Genomic DNA, 16536 nt, shown 5'->3' on the forward strand with positions numbered 1-16536 from the left:
AGTAATGGGAGCTCACTTTGTTACTCAGCACTAGGGATTTGAACCACTGAACTGTCAACCTTTCTGATCAACAAGCTCAGTGTCTTAGCCACTAAGCCACCGCATCCCTTTATAGAGAGAATGCATAAAAATAAATTCTACCGTGTTTCCCCAAAAATACGACCTGTCCTGAAACTAAAGCATTGCCACATATTTTTGGGGGAGAGGGAATATTACCCCCCCTGAAAATAAGCCCCCTGGACAACCCCCCCCTCCAGCCAGGCAGAGCATTGCTCGCCAACCTAGCGGTATCCCGAAAGCACCAAGCTGCTGCAACAGCGCAACACAGCCATTCGACCATGAGGATGTGCCCAGCTCTTTGGGAGCCCAGGCCCAGCCGCCCGGCAACCCAAAAACAATAAGGCCTCCCCCTTTAATAAGCCCAAGGCCATATTTCTTGGGTCAAAAAAATATAATACCCTGTCATATTTTTGGGGAAACACGGTAAGTATAATCTTTATTGTCACTGTACTTAAATACAATGAAACCCTAAAGAGAATGCATAAGCATATAGATAATCCAAGGATTATCTATATGTTTCTGTATTTCTTCTTGAAGACTGGCAGGGTCCAGATTATAAGGAATGTTTTCTTGATTTTATGCACCTAAAGCAATTTGAGCATTTTCATCCTAAAAAGTGATAAATTGCAAACCTACATTGCATAAACAAAGTTTGCATAAACAAAGTTTGCTGGACCATATTCCAGTTTTATTTTCCACTTTTTTTTCTTCCATACTACCTAACTTTATGCTGTAAGTAAGATCTGTGATAAGCCTTTAATTAAATCTTGCTATAATCTTTTTATAGTAAGCATGTAGCAGCAGGTGACCATGAATTGATTCCTTTTAATTTAACTGTATTACTAAATACATTCCCTTATGTATTAAAATGGAGAAACAATTGAATTCAAGGAAAATAATAATACTAAAATTTCCAATTAAATTATTTTTAATTTAATTCAATGTAGTTTCACCCTTATTCTGTCCATCTTTCAACACCTGGCCTGGTCTCTCTTTTGAAATGAAATCTCAACATTCCACTCTAAGAATTGTGTACTTCTAAGATAATGGAGCAATTATTCTAATTAAAATGGAAGAAAATGCACCATCCATTTAAATGTATTTATTAATTCAGTGAATTAGTTCCAAACCCAGTTGATGCTTCCTGCATTTTTTGTGGCACACTAATGGAATGAAAGAGGCTACTAGAGGCAGAGTTAACATACACTATGAGTTTCTGCTTTAGATAATAGTAGGCAGTTGGGAGAAAAGAAAGGAGGAATGAGGAAAATGAATTAAATTTTAATTGTTTGTGTGTGTGTTCAAGGCGCTAGTCTCTTTAAGGTTGCTGTACAACAGAATAAGATCACTAGTTGGGGAGCTGAAAATGAAGGCAAGTATTTGGGGCTTTGGGGTAAATGGTTTCAAAATTTAAACACACATCACACTGATCAAGCAAGTCAAATCACATACATTCCGTTTATGTAACAAGCATGATGACATTTATCGATTTAGCTATTCAAAATAGATAACAAAAGCTCAAGTGTCAGAGCATCCACTGTGCTTTCCATCTTGTTCTAATTGAAACAGGATGAAAAGGCTCCTTTCAAAGCATTTTCACACACTTTTCTATACATACAGGAATATAAAAATCTCAAGCGGTTATCAACATCGGAGAGAGCTCTCCTATCAAAAAACTGATTGGCCTTACAAAGGGATACATCTCTGCGGTTATTGGAGATGTTTCACAGTTCACATTGTTTATATAGAAAGATTTACTTGATGCAGAAAGATGTCTTAACAGCCATGAAATTTCAAGCATTTTAAACCCGGCTCCTGTTTCTACTGTCACTGTTCTACAAACCTGGATTAACCGGAAAAATGTTTATTGTGGACATTATTACTGGCTGGCAGCAGTAAATCTGTTAGGCCTGCAGCCATCTTTTCTTTTGGATCTTTGGCCTGCCACACTTTCTATTATTCTACTATGCATTTTCTATTGTGGGAAAATGGGAGGGAGGATTGTACGGAGTTAGATGATATGTAGCCATAAGAAAATTCTTTCTAGAAAGCCAACATCATCCTTTGTCTTTGCACTTGACTGGAACTGGATGGGTGGAAGCTGCCAGCGTGGCAGTGGATGATTGGACCATGTGATGGACTTGTGGATGTGGGCGCAAGATCTTGAACTTTCAACTTGGTGGGAAAACCGGAAAGCCTTCAGATTCGGGTTTTCCAAGATGTGCCAACATGGCTCTCTTAATAAATTGGAACTTTGAGCAATACACTGCCTTGGACTCTGATTTAATTTTGGATGCTATTTGGAACCCTGACAAAATCATTCTACCAGCTCAATTATTTTCAAAAACTATCAGTGTTCAATCAGTTTCAGTAAATACTAATCAAAATGTGCAAAAAAACCGCAAACCCATTGGGCATCCAGAAGAAGAAAGAAGAACTAGACATTTTCCTCCCGCAGATTATAAAAAATATAAATCTATTTCAACTTTTCATCATGCAAGATACGTTAATATGCTAGAATAAATCTCTCTCTCCCTCTCTCTCTCTCTCTCTCTCTCTCTCTCTCTCTCTCTCTCCCCTTCCCTCCATGTATGTATGTTTGCAAATGCAAAAACTTTGATCACATGACCACAGCCACAATCTTCTCTGTCTATCAGAGCTTTAAATCCAGATCGTAAATATCATTTAAGGTAACCACCGTAACTTCAAATGGTTGCTAAGTGACCAGTTGTAAGTCAAGGACTACTTATATCCTGCCATAACTTATCTTACTGGCAAAATTCAACATTTAAAGCTGATTTCAGAAAGGAAAAAAAAGATGCAATCCCTCCTACTTCATCACTTTCTCATTTCTAATAAAAATCCCTTATTCATAAGCTCTTCCTTCATCCATTGCTTTCTATTATAAAAACATGGTGGAAATAGTCTATTGTTAATGAACTGTGCACACCTCCCACATTCAAAGTTACTGTTCTATAATCTCACAAAGCCACATTCTCTCTCTACAAAAATGTTAATCAACCCGAATATGGGCTTTCAATGGGGCTCCTGGGGAAATCAACACCATTTCTAGCTACAAATCAGTGATTCAAAGTGAAAAAAGCAGAGCAAAGTGGAGTCTCTCCACACTCAAGCAACCATAGCTTAAAGTTGGCTTCCAGCCATAGCAAACAAAGCTGCATGTTAATTCAAAGATCTGAACTGATAAACTGTAGCATATTTTCCCTTGTTCTGATATAACCGCATGTATTCAGAATGGTGGAACAGAAGATGGGTTGCAATTTGATTCCAAAAAAGCACACAAAGTTATACTGGCAAAGAACAAAGCTGCCACAGAGTGAAGCTGCAGATTTTTTTTAAACACAATCTGCCTGATACCAAGACATAAATACTAGTTCTTTTTAATGAATTCTTCTGCGGATTTTCTTTCTTACCTACCATAACCTAAGGATTAAGAGGAGATTATAATACCTGAACTAATTTGATTCTCTGAACCACCATATAAAAGAGGAGTCAAGTAACTGCCTCCAATTATTGCTGAGTTTTGTCTGCGGAGATTTGATCTTCACTGATATCCAAGCCCAGACCTAAGTCTTCTACCATGCTGACTTCCTGTATACTCTCTTCAGGGATACTAAGAATTGTTTCTTGCATTTATACAAACATATATATGTAAAAATGTTAGAAATTCTCAGCACATAATGCAGTACATTAGGGCCACCAGATCTCAGCTGCAAAATGCTGCATGGCCACTAAAGGTAATGGTTCCCCCGCACATGCATGCTAGTTGTTGAAGGTTGAAGGTTTATTGCATTTATATGCGACCTATTCCCGGAGGGACTCAGGGCGGCTAACAAACCCAGGGGGGGGTAGAAACAAACAAGGTAACACAACAAACAAGATACAGAGAGAATTTAAAAACAATCAACAGTCACACAGTCGAGGTGGGGAAGGGAACTCGTCAACCCCAGGCCTGACGGCACAGCCAGGTTTTAACGGCTTTACGGAAAGCCTGGAGGGAGGTGAGGGTCCGAATCTCCGCGGGGAGTTCGTTCCAGAAGGCCGGAGCAGCCACAGAAACAGTCCTCCTTCGGGTAGTAGCCAGGCGACATTGGCCAGTAGATGGAATCTGGAGGAGGCCTAATCTGTGGGATCTAATGGGTATTTGGGAGATAATTGGTAATTGGTTCCTGACTCTAGGGGGCAGTGCTCATCTCCATTTCAAAGCCGAAGAGCCAGTGCTGTCCGAGGACGTCTCCGTGGTCATGTGGCCAGCATGACTCAACACCAAAGGCGCACAGAACACTGTTACCAAAGTGGTCCCTATTTTTCTACTTGCATTTTTTACGTGCTTTCGAACTGCTAGGTTGGCAGAAGCTGGGACAAGTAACGGGAGCTCACTCTGTTATGTGACGCTAGGGATTCAAATTGCTGAATTGCCGATCAACAAGCTCAGCATGTTAGCCACTTAGCCACTGCATCCCTGCATGGCCACTAGAAGGCAATAAAAAGATAGACAAAAGTCTTTGTTGCCATCTAGTGTTCATGCAGCTTTCTGTAACCCTATATTTTGTGTGTGTGTGTGTGTGTGTGTGTGTTTGTGTGTGTAATTTTTGTTCTTGTTTTCCCTCTCTTTTTTGCACTTTGTTTTAATGCATTTCTGCATTAGTTTAATAAAAATTATTAGGAAAAACAGAGTAAGTAAGAACCAATGTATCTTGCACAATATTAAAATATATTTTTGTTCATGCATTCCTTGTCAATGATTTAGGTACCATATTTCAAATCTTACAAGAGCTTCATATACATTTAGCTCAGCAATCATGGCAATAACCTCAGTCTATTCAAAGCAGTAATTTGCATATTTTCAGAAGATACCTTTTCTTGCCATAGAGTCCTGAATATTTTTAGTCAGGTGAGTGACAAGATGGTGAGAGAAAACAAAAACCTGTGGAGAAAATACTAGGGGTGATTAGCTTGGAGAAGAAACGATTAAAATATGACTTAATATCTCTCTTCAAACAATTGAAGGGCTATCACAAAGAAGATGGAGAAGAACTGTTCTCTCTTGGTCCAGGGGGCACAATAATAACAAATGGACAGAAATTACAGGAAAGCAAAGTTCAGCTAAATGTTTGAAGAAACATCTAACAAGGGCACATGCAGCCCCAGGAGAAAAAATCATCAGAGACTACCCAGTCATCACATAAATACTGCACAGAGCAAATTCATTTAATTTATTCGTTTAAAATACTTGTACGTCTGCCCATCTTAAACTCAAACTTTGGACAGCTCCCAAGATTAATGTAAAAACAATATCAAGCAAAAAATAAGTTCTGAGGTCCAGCAGAAATACAAAGCAAATATTAAACATGGCTTCATTTTCACTCTACAAAATAAACAAAAGAAAATCAGTACATTTTTCTGTGCTGCTGAATTAGTTTAGGCTCTTCATACAAGTTCTGAAATCTCTTAGCAGTTTGATAAGCACGAAGTCTCTACACCTGTCAGGCAGCAGTTTGTGAGTAACTGTGATTTAATTTCTTCCTAATTAGTGCAGTTTCTCCAGCCTTCTAAATGGAAAAACTGATCGACTCCAGATGCTAAAGATGTTCCATATAATAAGATTCTTAATAGGAGAGCATCTCCAGGCTCCTAATTCTGAACTAGAATGACTGGCAACAAAATTATTGCAATGATTATTTATGTGTTGCCATCCTGACATTAAAAATATGCAATAAGTCAGAAAATCCAAGTAGTGGATGAAGCCAATTATAAGCATCACTATAAGACTATTGAGATTTCATGGGGACTAGTTAAAGAATTCTAGTCATTAAAAATATAAATTAAACCCAAGCTTTGAACCGCATTTTTTTTTCTTACAGGGTACAGGAAGAAAGTTTTTGCCACAAGCTACTTTAAAAAAAAAATGTTATTAATTATGGATTTCTGAAGCCAGAGCTTCAAAACATATGTTGCTTTAAAACTAGCTTTGCTACAGTGCTTTGAATCGGCCATCACGCATCAAAGAAATAACATCAGCTAAATTAAATTAATTTTCTTGGATTTTGCAACAGAGACTGATATCTATTATATTTCATTGCTTTCGTTTGTGACTTACATGGAAAATTGAGCTTACAAGAATCCAGTTATAAAGAGAATAGGATTAAATAAGAAGCTCTCCTTTGCGTATCCAAACAGTAGATCCTTAGAAAAAGGGAAGGACAAGGAGGTCTGTATCTTATTTCCTAATGGTAAATTAACAATGGTACACCTGTATTGTTTCCCTTCCACATTCAAGACCACCACAATGAATTACAGGCTCTGGGTAACACACCTGTTGCAATTACAACAAAACCAACAATTATGGATCCCACAAGTATACAGTCCAAAGAAGACAGGGAGGAAAATATGAAAACAATAGGGGGGGAAAGCAACCACACTTTCAATCCTTTAAAAGCAGTCTTCTCCCCTTCCTCTTCTCCCTCCTTCTATTCATATTACTTTGGCTAAGAAGGAACACACACAAACATATTCTGGATCAAAGCAATTACTTTTCTTCCTGGACTTACCATATGAATGTAGTCAGCCATTTGACCTCTGCAACATGCAGAACTGTGGACTGAAATAACTGAACAGCTGACCTGCATTGATAAAAACTGAGAACATGAACATCAAGCCATGTCTAGAGTATGCTAACCCATGAAGTAACATGAACATGGCTTTCAAAACTAGCCAAAGTAACTTACATTCTAACTAATTTATGCAATTATATTTATGTAGGCACACATGTATTCTATCTTTCTTGGTCATGAAAATGGGGAAAGCAATGTCTGCCATGCATTGTCATCCTTTCTAAAATTAACTTCCTGGCATTAACGGAAGGGTCTTTTTTTTTTAACTATTTTTCCTAGTGGTTTATGAAGTTTTGAAATAGCATTCTGTTTGGCCACAAATTTGCTATCATTTAACTCACACCTCACACCTTTGCAACTCCCCTAGTGCACTTTCCCACCTGTCAGCAGCCACTTATCTGCTTGCCAGCTTGCTTGTAAGCCAATTGGGACTTGCAACTTCCTGCCAGCTTCCCCTTTGACTTGGTTGTGAAAAACCAGTAGGAGGCTCCCTTACTTAACAACGGTGGGAATCAGTTAATGATGGCAACCAGGACTTCTGGAGTTATCATTGCTAAGTGATGCCTTACAACCACATCACTTCGCTACAGAAATTCCAGTGCCAATCGCTGCCATCAGTGAAGGACTTCCTATATAGCCATCTAGGCAGAAACATTTCCTTTCTCGGTGGCCTACCCTATTCCACACAGACAACGACGACAGAAAGTAAAGAAGATTCTGAGGGTTTTGGAAACAAAAAAGTGAAAAAGCAACAATAATTGACTTCTGTTTCTATTTTTCCCCTCAATATGTTCATGCTGTTCTGAAAAGAAGCTACAATCTTTTTTCTGATGGACACAGCCAAGTGGGCACACCAGGTGATAAGGAAAGGAAATTTCTCATTAACTTTAGGAAGCATGTTATGGCTTTGTTGTAAGATTCTGGAAATGCAATAACTAAAGAGGGAAGGGGGAATAAGAGATTGGTTGACAGCTCCTGCTATCAGTGCTGAATGGACCTGCTGAAGCTCTAAGGTCAAAATGTAACTTGTGTTCATGTCCTCTGTGTAGAACAGTTTTGGGAAAGTAAACAGATACACTGTTCACACATATAACAAAAAATAGCACATTTTTAACATTACCATGATGATCAGCACAAGCAACAATTAACAATGAAAAGAGCAACGTTTGCAAAAAAAAAGCAATTTAACATAATATTATGGTTTACCAGCCTATTGTGGAAAACCAATTCCTGATTTTCCAAATTAATTATCATATCTTGCCCACAATTCCAAATACTCCAAAACTACTAGCAGTACAGTATACCTTCATTTTAAAAAAAACCCACTTAGTTGCCATTCAGACTTCTCCTGAAATAACAAATTATTTGCATCACAGTCAATCTAGACCCATGATAATGAACCTATTGCACACGTGCCACAGGTGGCATGTGCAGCCATTTGTCAGGGCACGCAAGGCATTGCCCTGTCATCTCCAACTGACTTCGGCCTTCTTTGAGGCCATTTTTTCGCCCACCGGAGCCTTCAGGGAAGCCTCCTGAAGCCTCCAAAGTGTGAAAAACCAGCCCTACAGCCAAACCTGTAGTTCGGCACTTCCAGTTTGTCCATAGGGCCATTTTTTGCCCTCCAGAGCCTTCAGGAGGCTTCCATGAAGGCTCCGGGGGGCAAAAATGGCCCTACAAGTAAACTGGAAGTGACTTCCGGTTTGGCCGTAAGCCTGTTTTTTGCCCTCCAAAGCCTTCAGGGAAGCCTCCTGAAGTCTCTGGAGGGCGGGAAACGGCCCTGCAAGCAAACTGGAAGTCCGTTCCCGAACTTCCGGTTCGGCCATAGGGGTGGTTTTTCGCACACAAGAGGCTTCAGGGAAGCTCCTGAAGCCTCCGGAGGGCCTCTGGGGGAGGGGGGACAGAGAGGCTGTTTTTGCCCTCCCCAGGATCTTAGAAAGCCTCTGGAGCTTGGGCAAGGCAAAAAAAGAGCGCCAAAAACAGGGGAGCGCTGGTCACATGTGCACACGCGCAGTGGGGAGAAGTATGCGCATATGTGGCATGCCCGCCCACAACCCCCCTGCACTTCCCCTACGTTTGGCACACGAACCAAAGAAGGTTTGCCATCACTGATCTAGACAAAACCCTTGAATTTATGTTAAATTATATTTAAGTCATTTCTTTCTGTTTGCACCATTATATAACAATTTAAACATTAATGTAGCCTGCATCTATAAATATGAATGTCTCAGCACATGCAAATCCCACATTTAATTTTTAATGAGATGAAAGATAAAAAGGTATAACATGGAAAGTGAACTAATAACGGAACTTGAAAGCGTCTACATTCTTTCCCAAGGACGCAAAGCTGATTCAAAACAGCTAGCCAACACTGTATCTCATATGTTAATCTAGCCTGGCAACAGCACAAGACACAACACACTCCATCAAATGAACATTCAGCATCAGTTTTCCAGACAATGTTTTGTTTCCTTTCATAGTTCATTATGTTCTCCAGCCCAATCACAGAGTTTTTATGTTAGAAAGTCAGGCGTAAAATATCATGATTTCACAGAGATGAAAAACAAACTTGTCACTGGTTAACTGTAACCCAGGCTACAGTGTTGCCCAAATAAGCTCTGCATTATCAACATTTTATGATAATTTAAAATCATATTTGGAATGATGATGTATAGAATAAATGCAGCAAAGACACAAGTATTTGGTATCTGTTAACTTCTGCAAAACAATTTAAAGCATAATCCTATAGATATTATTATATGTGTCCCAGATAAAGAAGTTGAGAAATAAAGTGTGTGTGTGTGTGTCAGAGAGAGAGATTTTTTCAGGTTTTAGATAGGAATAGTGTGCAACTAATAATCAAGCCACTTAATATTACTGAAAGAGTTATAAAGTGAAGAAAACCTTGTAAAGTGAGAGCTTGAGTCTCACCTGGATATAGGAGGTATTTTATTGCACAGATAAAGCTGACAAGTCCTGGGATTTATGAATGGAGCACCTAGGTACTACATTATTTCTTTATGTAATGTTTTACATGGTTGCTCAAATGTAAACCCATTGAACTTAACAGGGCAAAATGAGATGAAAGCTAACCCCCTAGTAACACCATAGCATATCAAACCCGAATGGTACTTTCTATTTGCCTACGGCATTCTTCAATCTATCCCAAATAAACTTGGGCGGGAGGGACAATTGCTCTAATTCTATCAGTCACTATTCTACTTTTAACACCATTCACCCATACCTCCAACGTATGATCTGTGGCTTTTGGTCCACTAGCACAATTGACATTTTGAACCTTAATCGCTACCTTCATCACAATTACACCAAACCTGTAGAACCACCATTCACTACCATCAGCCAAATAACCTCCATTCTATACTTCCTATTTTTTATCACAAGTCCATTACTAGGGTGATCAGAAAACAAAATTTCAACCACCAACGCCTACTCAAGTAACTTACTCAAAGCTTTGTTCTTGTAAACTAAAGCCAGACTTATGTCCCTAGAGCAGTGGTTCCTAAATTTTTTCAGTCCACCGCCCCCTTGGTGCTACAAACTGATCCTCAGTGCCCCCCACCCAGTGATGGAATTCAATTTGTTTACTACCGGTTTTGTGGGCGTAGCTTGGTGGGCGTGGCTGGGGGGTCATGTGACTGGGCAGTTTGCACGACGGAAGGAAGATAGTAACAGTAAAATTTAAAACTGTAACAATTAATTGCCCATTTATTCAAAATCCAATTTAAAAACCTTTTTAATTAATGTTAATTCAACAAAATTGTTGAACATGATCCAGTGATCCAGGTTTTCAAAGTCTGATAGTCATTTATCAAGAACCTTAGTAACTAGTAACTTAGTAAATTCAGTAAAATTTAGTAACTGCTTCACTCTTCAGTAAAATCTTAATGTGATGGATGGGCTTGATGAAGTGATATCAGTTTCCCAATGTCTGGTTTTAAGTCACTCAGCAGGAGTCTTAAATCACTACATTCAGTAATCTGGAGTTGATTTATTTTCTTGGAGAGAAGTTCGATGACCACACTGAAGCCACGTTCCACCAAATATGATGTTGGAAATGCAACAAGAAGCTTCTTAACCACTGTCCATAGTACCGGATAGCGATCAGAAATTTCTTTCCATAACCAAAACTCTTGGTACGGTTTCTTAAACTTTGGCTTCAGCTCAATGTCATTTTGCAGCTCTATGAGTTGTTCCTCCACTACCCCATCTTCCTCAATATTTGAAAATGGATTTATCACCCAATCTGGAATTTCCATCAAAAGAAGATCCTGATATCGCTCAGACATATCTTTATGTAGCATGTCCAAATGGTCACAAAAAACTTGAAGATCATCATCTTGTATCCCACCTTTCTCTTCTAGCTACAAATCAATGCATTGACATATATATCACTAATAACAGTTTCCTATCTCTTCTATTGTCATAATTAACACCTTTTCATAACTAAAGTTCAGTTGTCTCTCTCTCACCTCTCTTCCTCCCTCTCTTCCCCTTCTCTCTCCCTCTTTCTCCTTTCCTCTTTTCCTCTATTTCTCTTCCTCCCTCCTTCCCCCTTTCTCTCCTTATCTCCTTCCCATTCTCCTTTCTTACTCTCCTCTCTCTCCATCTTTCTCCCTCTCACTTTCTTTCTCCCTCCTCCCCTCTCTCACTTCTTTCCTCTTTCCCTCTCACTTCCTTCCTCCTTTTCTTTCTCTCTCTCTGACTTCCTCCCTTCCTCCCTCCTCTCCTTCTCTTTCTCTCCCTCCCTCTTTGCCTTCCTCTTTCCTTCCCTCTCTCCTCCTCTCCTTGTGAAAAAAGAAATAGCTTGGCAAAAAAGAAAAACCTTTTCCCCTCCTCCTGGCTGCTCTGTTGCCCTCCTCCCCCACCCTAGATTTTAAACTGAGTGCTAGACTCAGCTCTGCAAGGGAGAGCCCAGACAGAAGGAAATAGTTTAGAAAAAAAGAGGGAGGTAAGGACGGAGCCAGTCAGTGGTGCATTTTACCAGTTTTTCAAACTGTCCATAATTCACCCCTGCCGGAAGTGCTCAGCTGAATGGCGGCCAACAGAGCCCCAGGCAGAATTGTGCCCTGCGAGGGGGACACCTTCAGCACTCCTCTGCCACCTCCCTTGCCTCTTATCGCCCCCTGCTGTCCCACCTTGCCTCTTATCGCCCCCTGCTGCCCCCATTGCCTCTTAGCACCTCCCTAACTCATCCCACTGCCCCCCAGGGGGCGGTACTGCCCACTTTGGGAACCACTGCCCTAGAGCATTAAAGAGAGATTTCCATCTCTAGCCCCCAAAGAAATTCATAGAGAAACTTTCACAAATGCATTGTATTGGCTCAGATGATACATTCAAAAATGTATGTGAGTCATTCACCAAGCTGGCTGGGATTTCTAGATCCTGCAATTCAGACACATCCTCCAGGTACCAGATTAGGGAAAATAGGCATAAGAGGGAAAGAAGGCATAAGAAGGTAAAGCCTTTCATTTGAAATGAAGTATTATATTGTTTCTTTGATTTATTTTGCTATTTTTCTTAGGCCCACACAAGGTAAGGAAAAGTTTGTCAAATTGTCTAAGCATCAGTGTGTGGAGACAGCTAGGAGCAGCTCAGAAAGCAGGTGTGCAACTCTAGAGCAGGGATGTCAAACTCACAGCCTACAAGCCAGATGTGTCACACTCTAGCCACGCCCACCCCTGCTTTAGCAAAGGGGGGGAGTTGCAATACGTCAAGTGGTGATGTGTCATTGCGAGTTTGACATCCCTGCTCTAGAGGAAACTAGAGGTAGTTGCTCTACAGTGTTGGGTTGCAGGTGGTATGCCCCGGTATGGGCATACTGGAGCCTGGCTGGCACACCGGATACCATTCCAGTATGGTGCTCCAAAGGACCCACCCACCTGCCTGAACTCCTTACCTGTCCTTTAAAGCCTTCAGCGCTTCCACACATGCACATGGCACATACAGCGCCTGCGCAACACTCCGCCGAGCAGCTGGAGCGTTGCAGAGGTTTGCAGAGACGTCGCTGCCAGGTATGACACATGTGTGCCATGTGGGCAACGCCGGGCCCGTTCCAACCGGCACGGTTGGAACGGGATCCGTAACTCACCACTGTTGTTCTAATACAAAAGATATGTCTGTCTATCCTTCCCATGTTGTGAAGCATCTTCTAAACTTTTCTTCAATCCCATGGCTTAGTTTTCAAGGTCACCCATGGACCAATGGAATATATAAAATATATCTCTCTTCATTTGCTTAGTTGCATCTGCATTTCAGATCTTATAGATTAGTTCCTTTGTTCCGCTGTTTTATATCTGTGTTTGATATTTCTAGGTTTAAAACAACATTTTGTCCGACGGTGTCTTCCAAGTGTGTTTTTTTCTGGCTTTGTTTTCTAGCACCTCCAATTACTGCTGGCATAATTGATTTTTCTAAGGAATTTGAATACATGGTACACTCAAAATAAGACAGTTTTAGCTTGGTAATCTTAGCTTCCAATAATATTTCTGTCTTGATACAACCTAAATCTTCTAGTTTGTTTGTTTTTTTGCTATTCAAAGACATCAGGGATTTTTTTTCTATTTGCTTTTTAAAAAAAAATATCCAACCTTTACAACTTGTAATGGAATGCATGTTCCTGGGGAGCTAGAAGCTCCCAGTGGCTTGATAGTCAGAGAAAGAAACATATGAAGGATTCACCCTAATTGATCAAGTGGTTAAAAGGGGTGGTAGAAGTTTGTACTTACAGACTCACAAGACTCTGTTACTATAGCCTTAAAATAAAGTAGAATTAGTTGATCTAGCCCTTTTGATTTACCTGGAAGGATTGATGTCACTCTTGCAAGCCTGAAAGTACAAATTTTCCACTCTCATTGGTTATAAGCTACAGCTTGCAAAACAGTCCAAAATGTGTTAAGGAGAAAACTTTAGGCAGGAAACTTGTCATCACCTAGGGTTTAGTCATTCCTTCTGGACATTGATACTATTCTGAGCTGCCAACCTGCTAAAACCACTCCACCCAATTTGCTGCTAACCTCAAAACTGTCTGAGCTGAAATAACAAGGCAAACATTTCAAGCCACTGAATCTTTCTGACACTAAAGTAATTTTGGACCTCATCCTGCAGAATGATTGAAAGACTTACATTATTAACACAAAGTTCCAATATTTTCCCAAATCGATGCCACTGATATATTAAGCCTAATTGTCCTATCATAGAACAGTTTTATGCTGACAATCCAGAAATGCCATCATAAATGTCTGTAAGAGATATAGGGAGATTTCAACACTAAAATTGATAATAAAGAAGTAGAAAATTGTTGGCTGGGAGATTTGGTGAAGGAGAAAGAAATGAAATGGTGACACTTGCTGCAGTTTTATCAAGAAAATTGGATTAGGACATGGGTATGTTCAACCCAAATGCTACTTGGGCATATACATTGCCAAATGGGACTATACAGTTGCCTTATCAATTATATCATAAGCAGACATAGATAGAAAAACACAGAAATTCTTATTAAGACCTTACCTGGTTTAATGTAACTTGGATCATTAACTAGTTGTAGCCAGAATGCATTTTTTGTCTTCAAAATTCCCCACATGGACATTTGTAGTAGCACTTTTTGAATGTTCACATAAAACTGTTCTTTTTGTTCTTGAGGTGCATCTGTTATAGCTGTATTAAATACTTAGATGTTTTGAGGACCAATTAGTAGATGTGTGGGGTGGTTTCACTGCTCTATTACAATCTAATATCCTTATATTATCATAAGATGTTAGTAATGAAATGCTTTTAAAATTAAGTATACTGCAAAGACGATTACATGGAAAAGCATTACTTATAATTGAGACAATTTAGAAACAAAAAGGAAGATGTTAACTTCTGGTTTTGTTTTTGACCTACTGTACCAGGTAGAGAATCACCTGCAACCAGCACACAAGAGACTTCACTTAATTGACTGAAACCTGAAAGACCTCTGGAGCAAGACATGGTCAGCAAGTATATTTCTTGGAGATCCCTTGTGGGGGGTTAGTCAGCCATCTATCGACTTATATTCTTTATCCCTCTGTCAACAATGAAAAATACTAGGACTTCACTGAATATTCCCCAGCAAAATTGATTTACAGCATATGCACAGGAAAAGATCTATCTATCTATCTATCTATCTATCTATCTATCTATCTATCTATCTATCTATCTCCGGGCTCCAGAACTTCTGATGATTTTAGGGGACATTTTAATAATCAGAAATAGCAGCTCCATTAGATGACATTTTTAGCTACTGATAGTTAATTAATTAGCCTTTATAACGTTCATGGGAAATTGAATCCTGGATAGGATTGCCATGGTGTATTTTTAAAAATGCTTCCAAGCACCTCCAACTGTTGTTATGATTGATTTTTCTAGGGAATCTGAATACACAATACGATCAATATAATACAGCTTTAAATGATAATCATAGCTTCTAGGGATAAGTTATCCCACCCCAAAACTACTCTACATGAGAGTCATTGATCTCAGTGAATTTTTATTTGGACTCATGGCCAAGAGGTTTGATAAAGCTCAATCAGGATTTAATAACTTTCTCATTACCTTAGTCTTGAATACTCCATAAAAGGTAAAGATTAGCATATGTGTTAGTTGTTCCTAACTCTAGGGGGTGGTGCTCATCTCCATTTCAAAGCCGAAGAGCCAGCGCTGTCTGAAGAAGTCACTGTGGTCATGTGGCCGGCACACGAAGCGGACGGAACACTGTTACCTTCCCACCAAAGGTTTTTATACTTGCATCTTTTATGTGCTTTCAAACTGCTAGGTTGATAGAAGCTGGGACAAGTAATGGAAGCTCACTCTGTTACGCAGCGTTAGGGATTCGAACCGCTGAACTGCCGACCTTTCTGATTGACAAGCTCAGCCACTGAGCCACCACATCCCACACAGAATACTCCATAGAGTTGGTTCATTTTCTGGATACTGGCTTGTTTCATAAAACATTTAAAGACATTTGAAGTCCTTCAATACAGTCATACGCACTTAAAGATATATAACTAAACTTTACAATCAAAACAACAGAGCCACTAAGATTTCCAGGACAATTATATTATAGGAAAACATAAAAGAAATAACAAAAGATCACTGCTGCACTTCTCAATACAAGAATTCTAAGTTATATTCAGTAACTATTTGAATACCTGTGCTCCGCTACGAAACTATGTGATCGGGCTTGATAAATTGACACTTGAAAATTAATGAGTAGTTCCCATCGGCCTTTCCTCTCCCCTTCTCTCCCTCAGCCTTGCCCCACAGAAACCTCCCCTATCCTATCCCCTTCTATCCCTCAGGCTCCTCTCCAAACTCTCAGCCAGCAGGCCAGATGAGTCACAAGCTGGCCAGGAGCACGTCCAAGTTTTCAGGTTGGGAGGGGGAGAACATCTAACTCCTTAGCATCAGAGCGTGTTAATAATAATATACGAAATATTAATGCTCTGATGGTCATTTCAAAAAACCCTTTGTGACTGAGCACCTAGAAGGCAAGAGGAACATACATGCCAAATTTCAAGTTTGTAGGCTTTACGGTTCTGGAAATTTTGTGATCCCTGCGTGAGAGTTTTCGCATTTATATATATAGATTGATTTTTGACAATAATGCTTTCCTCTCATAAGTATGGTGAGTCATCATTTACTTACAGTTCCCAAACCTAAAAGAGATACTAAGAAGGCCATGTCATGATTAAATCAGGCAGATGCAAGATGTTAACTCCACTACCTTTTCTTTTCTGGCAACATTCTTATAATACAGTAATATATATCCATAACATCTGGAGACAAATACATTTTTCCATAT

This window comes from Thamnophis elegans, chromosome 5 (genome assembly GCF_009769535.1).
Source record: "Thamnophis elegans isolate rThaEle1 chromosome 5, rThaEle1.pri, whole genome shotgun sequence".
In the NCBI taxonomy this organism is placed as follows: domain Eukaryota; kingdom Metazoa; phylum Chordata; class Lepidosauria; order Squamata; family Colubridae; genus Thamnophis; species Thamnophis elegans.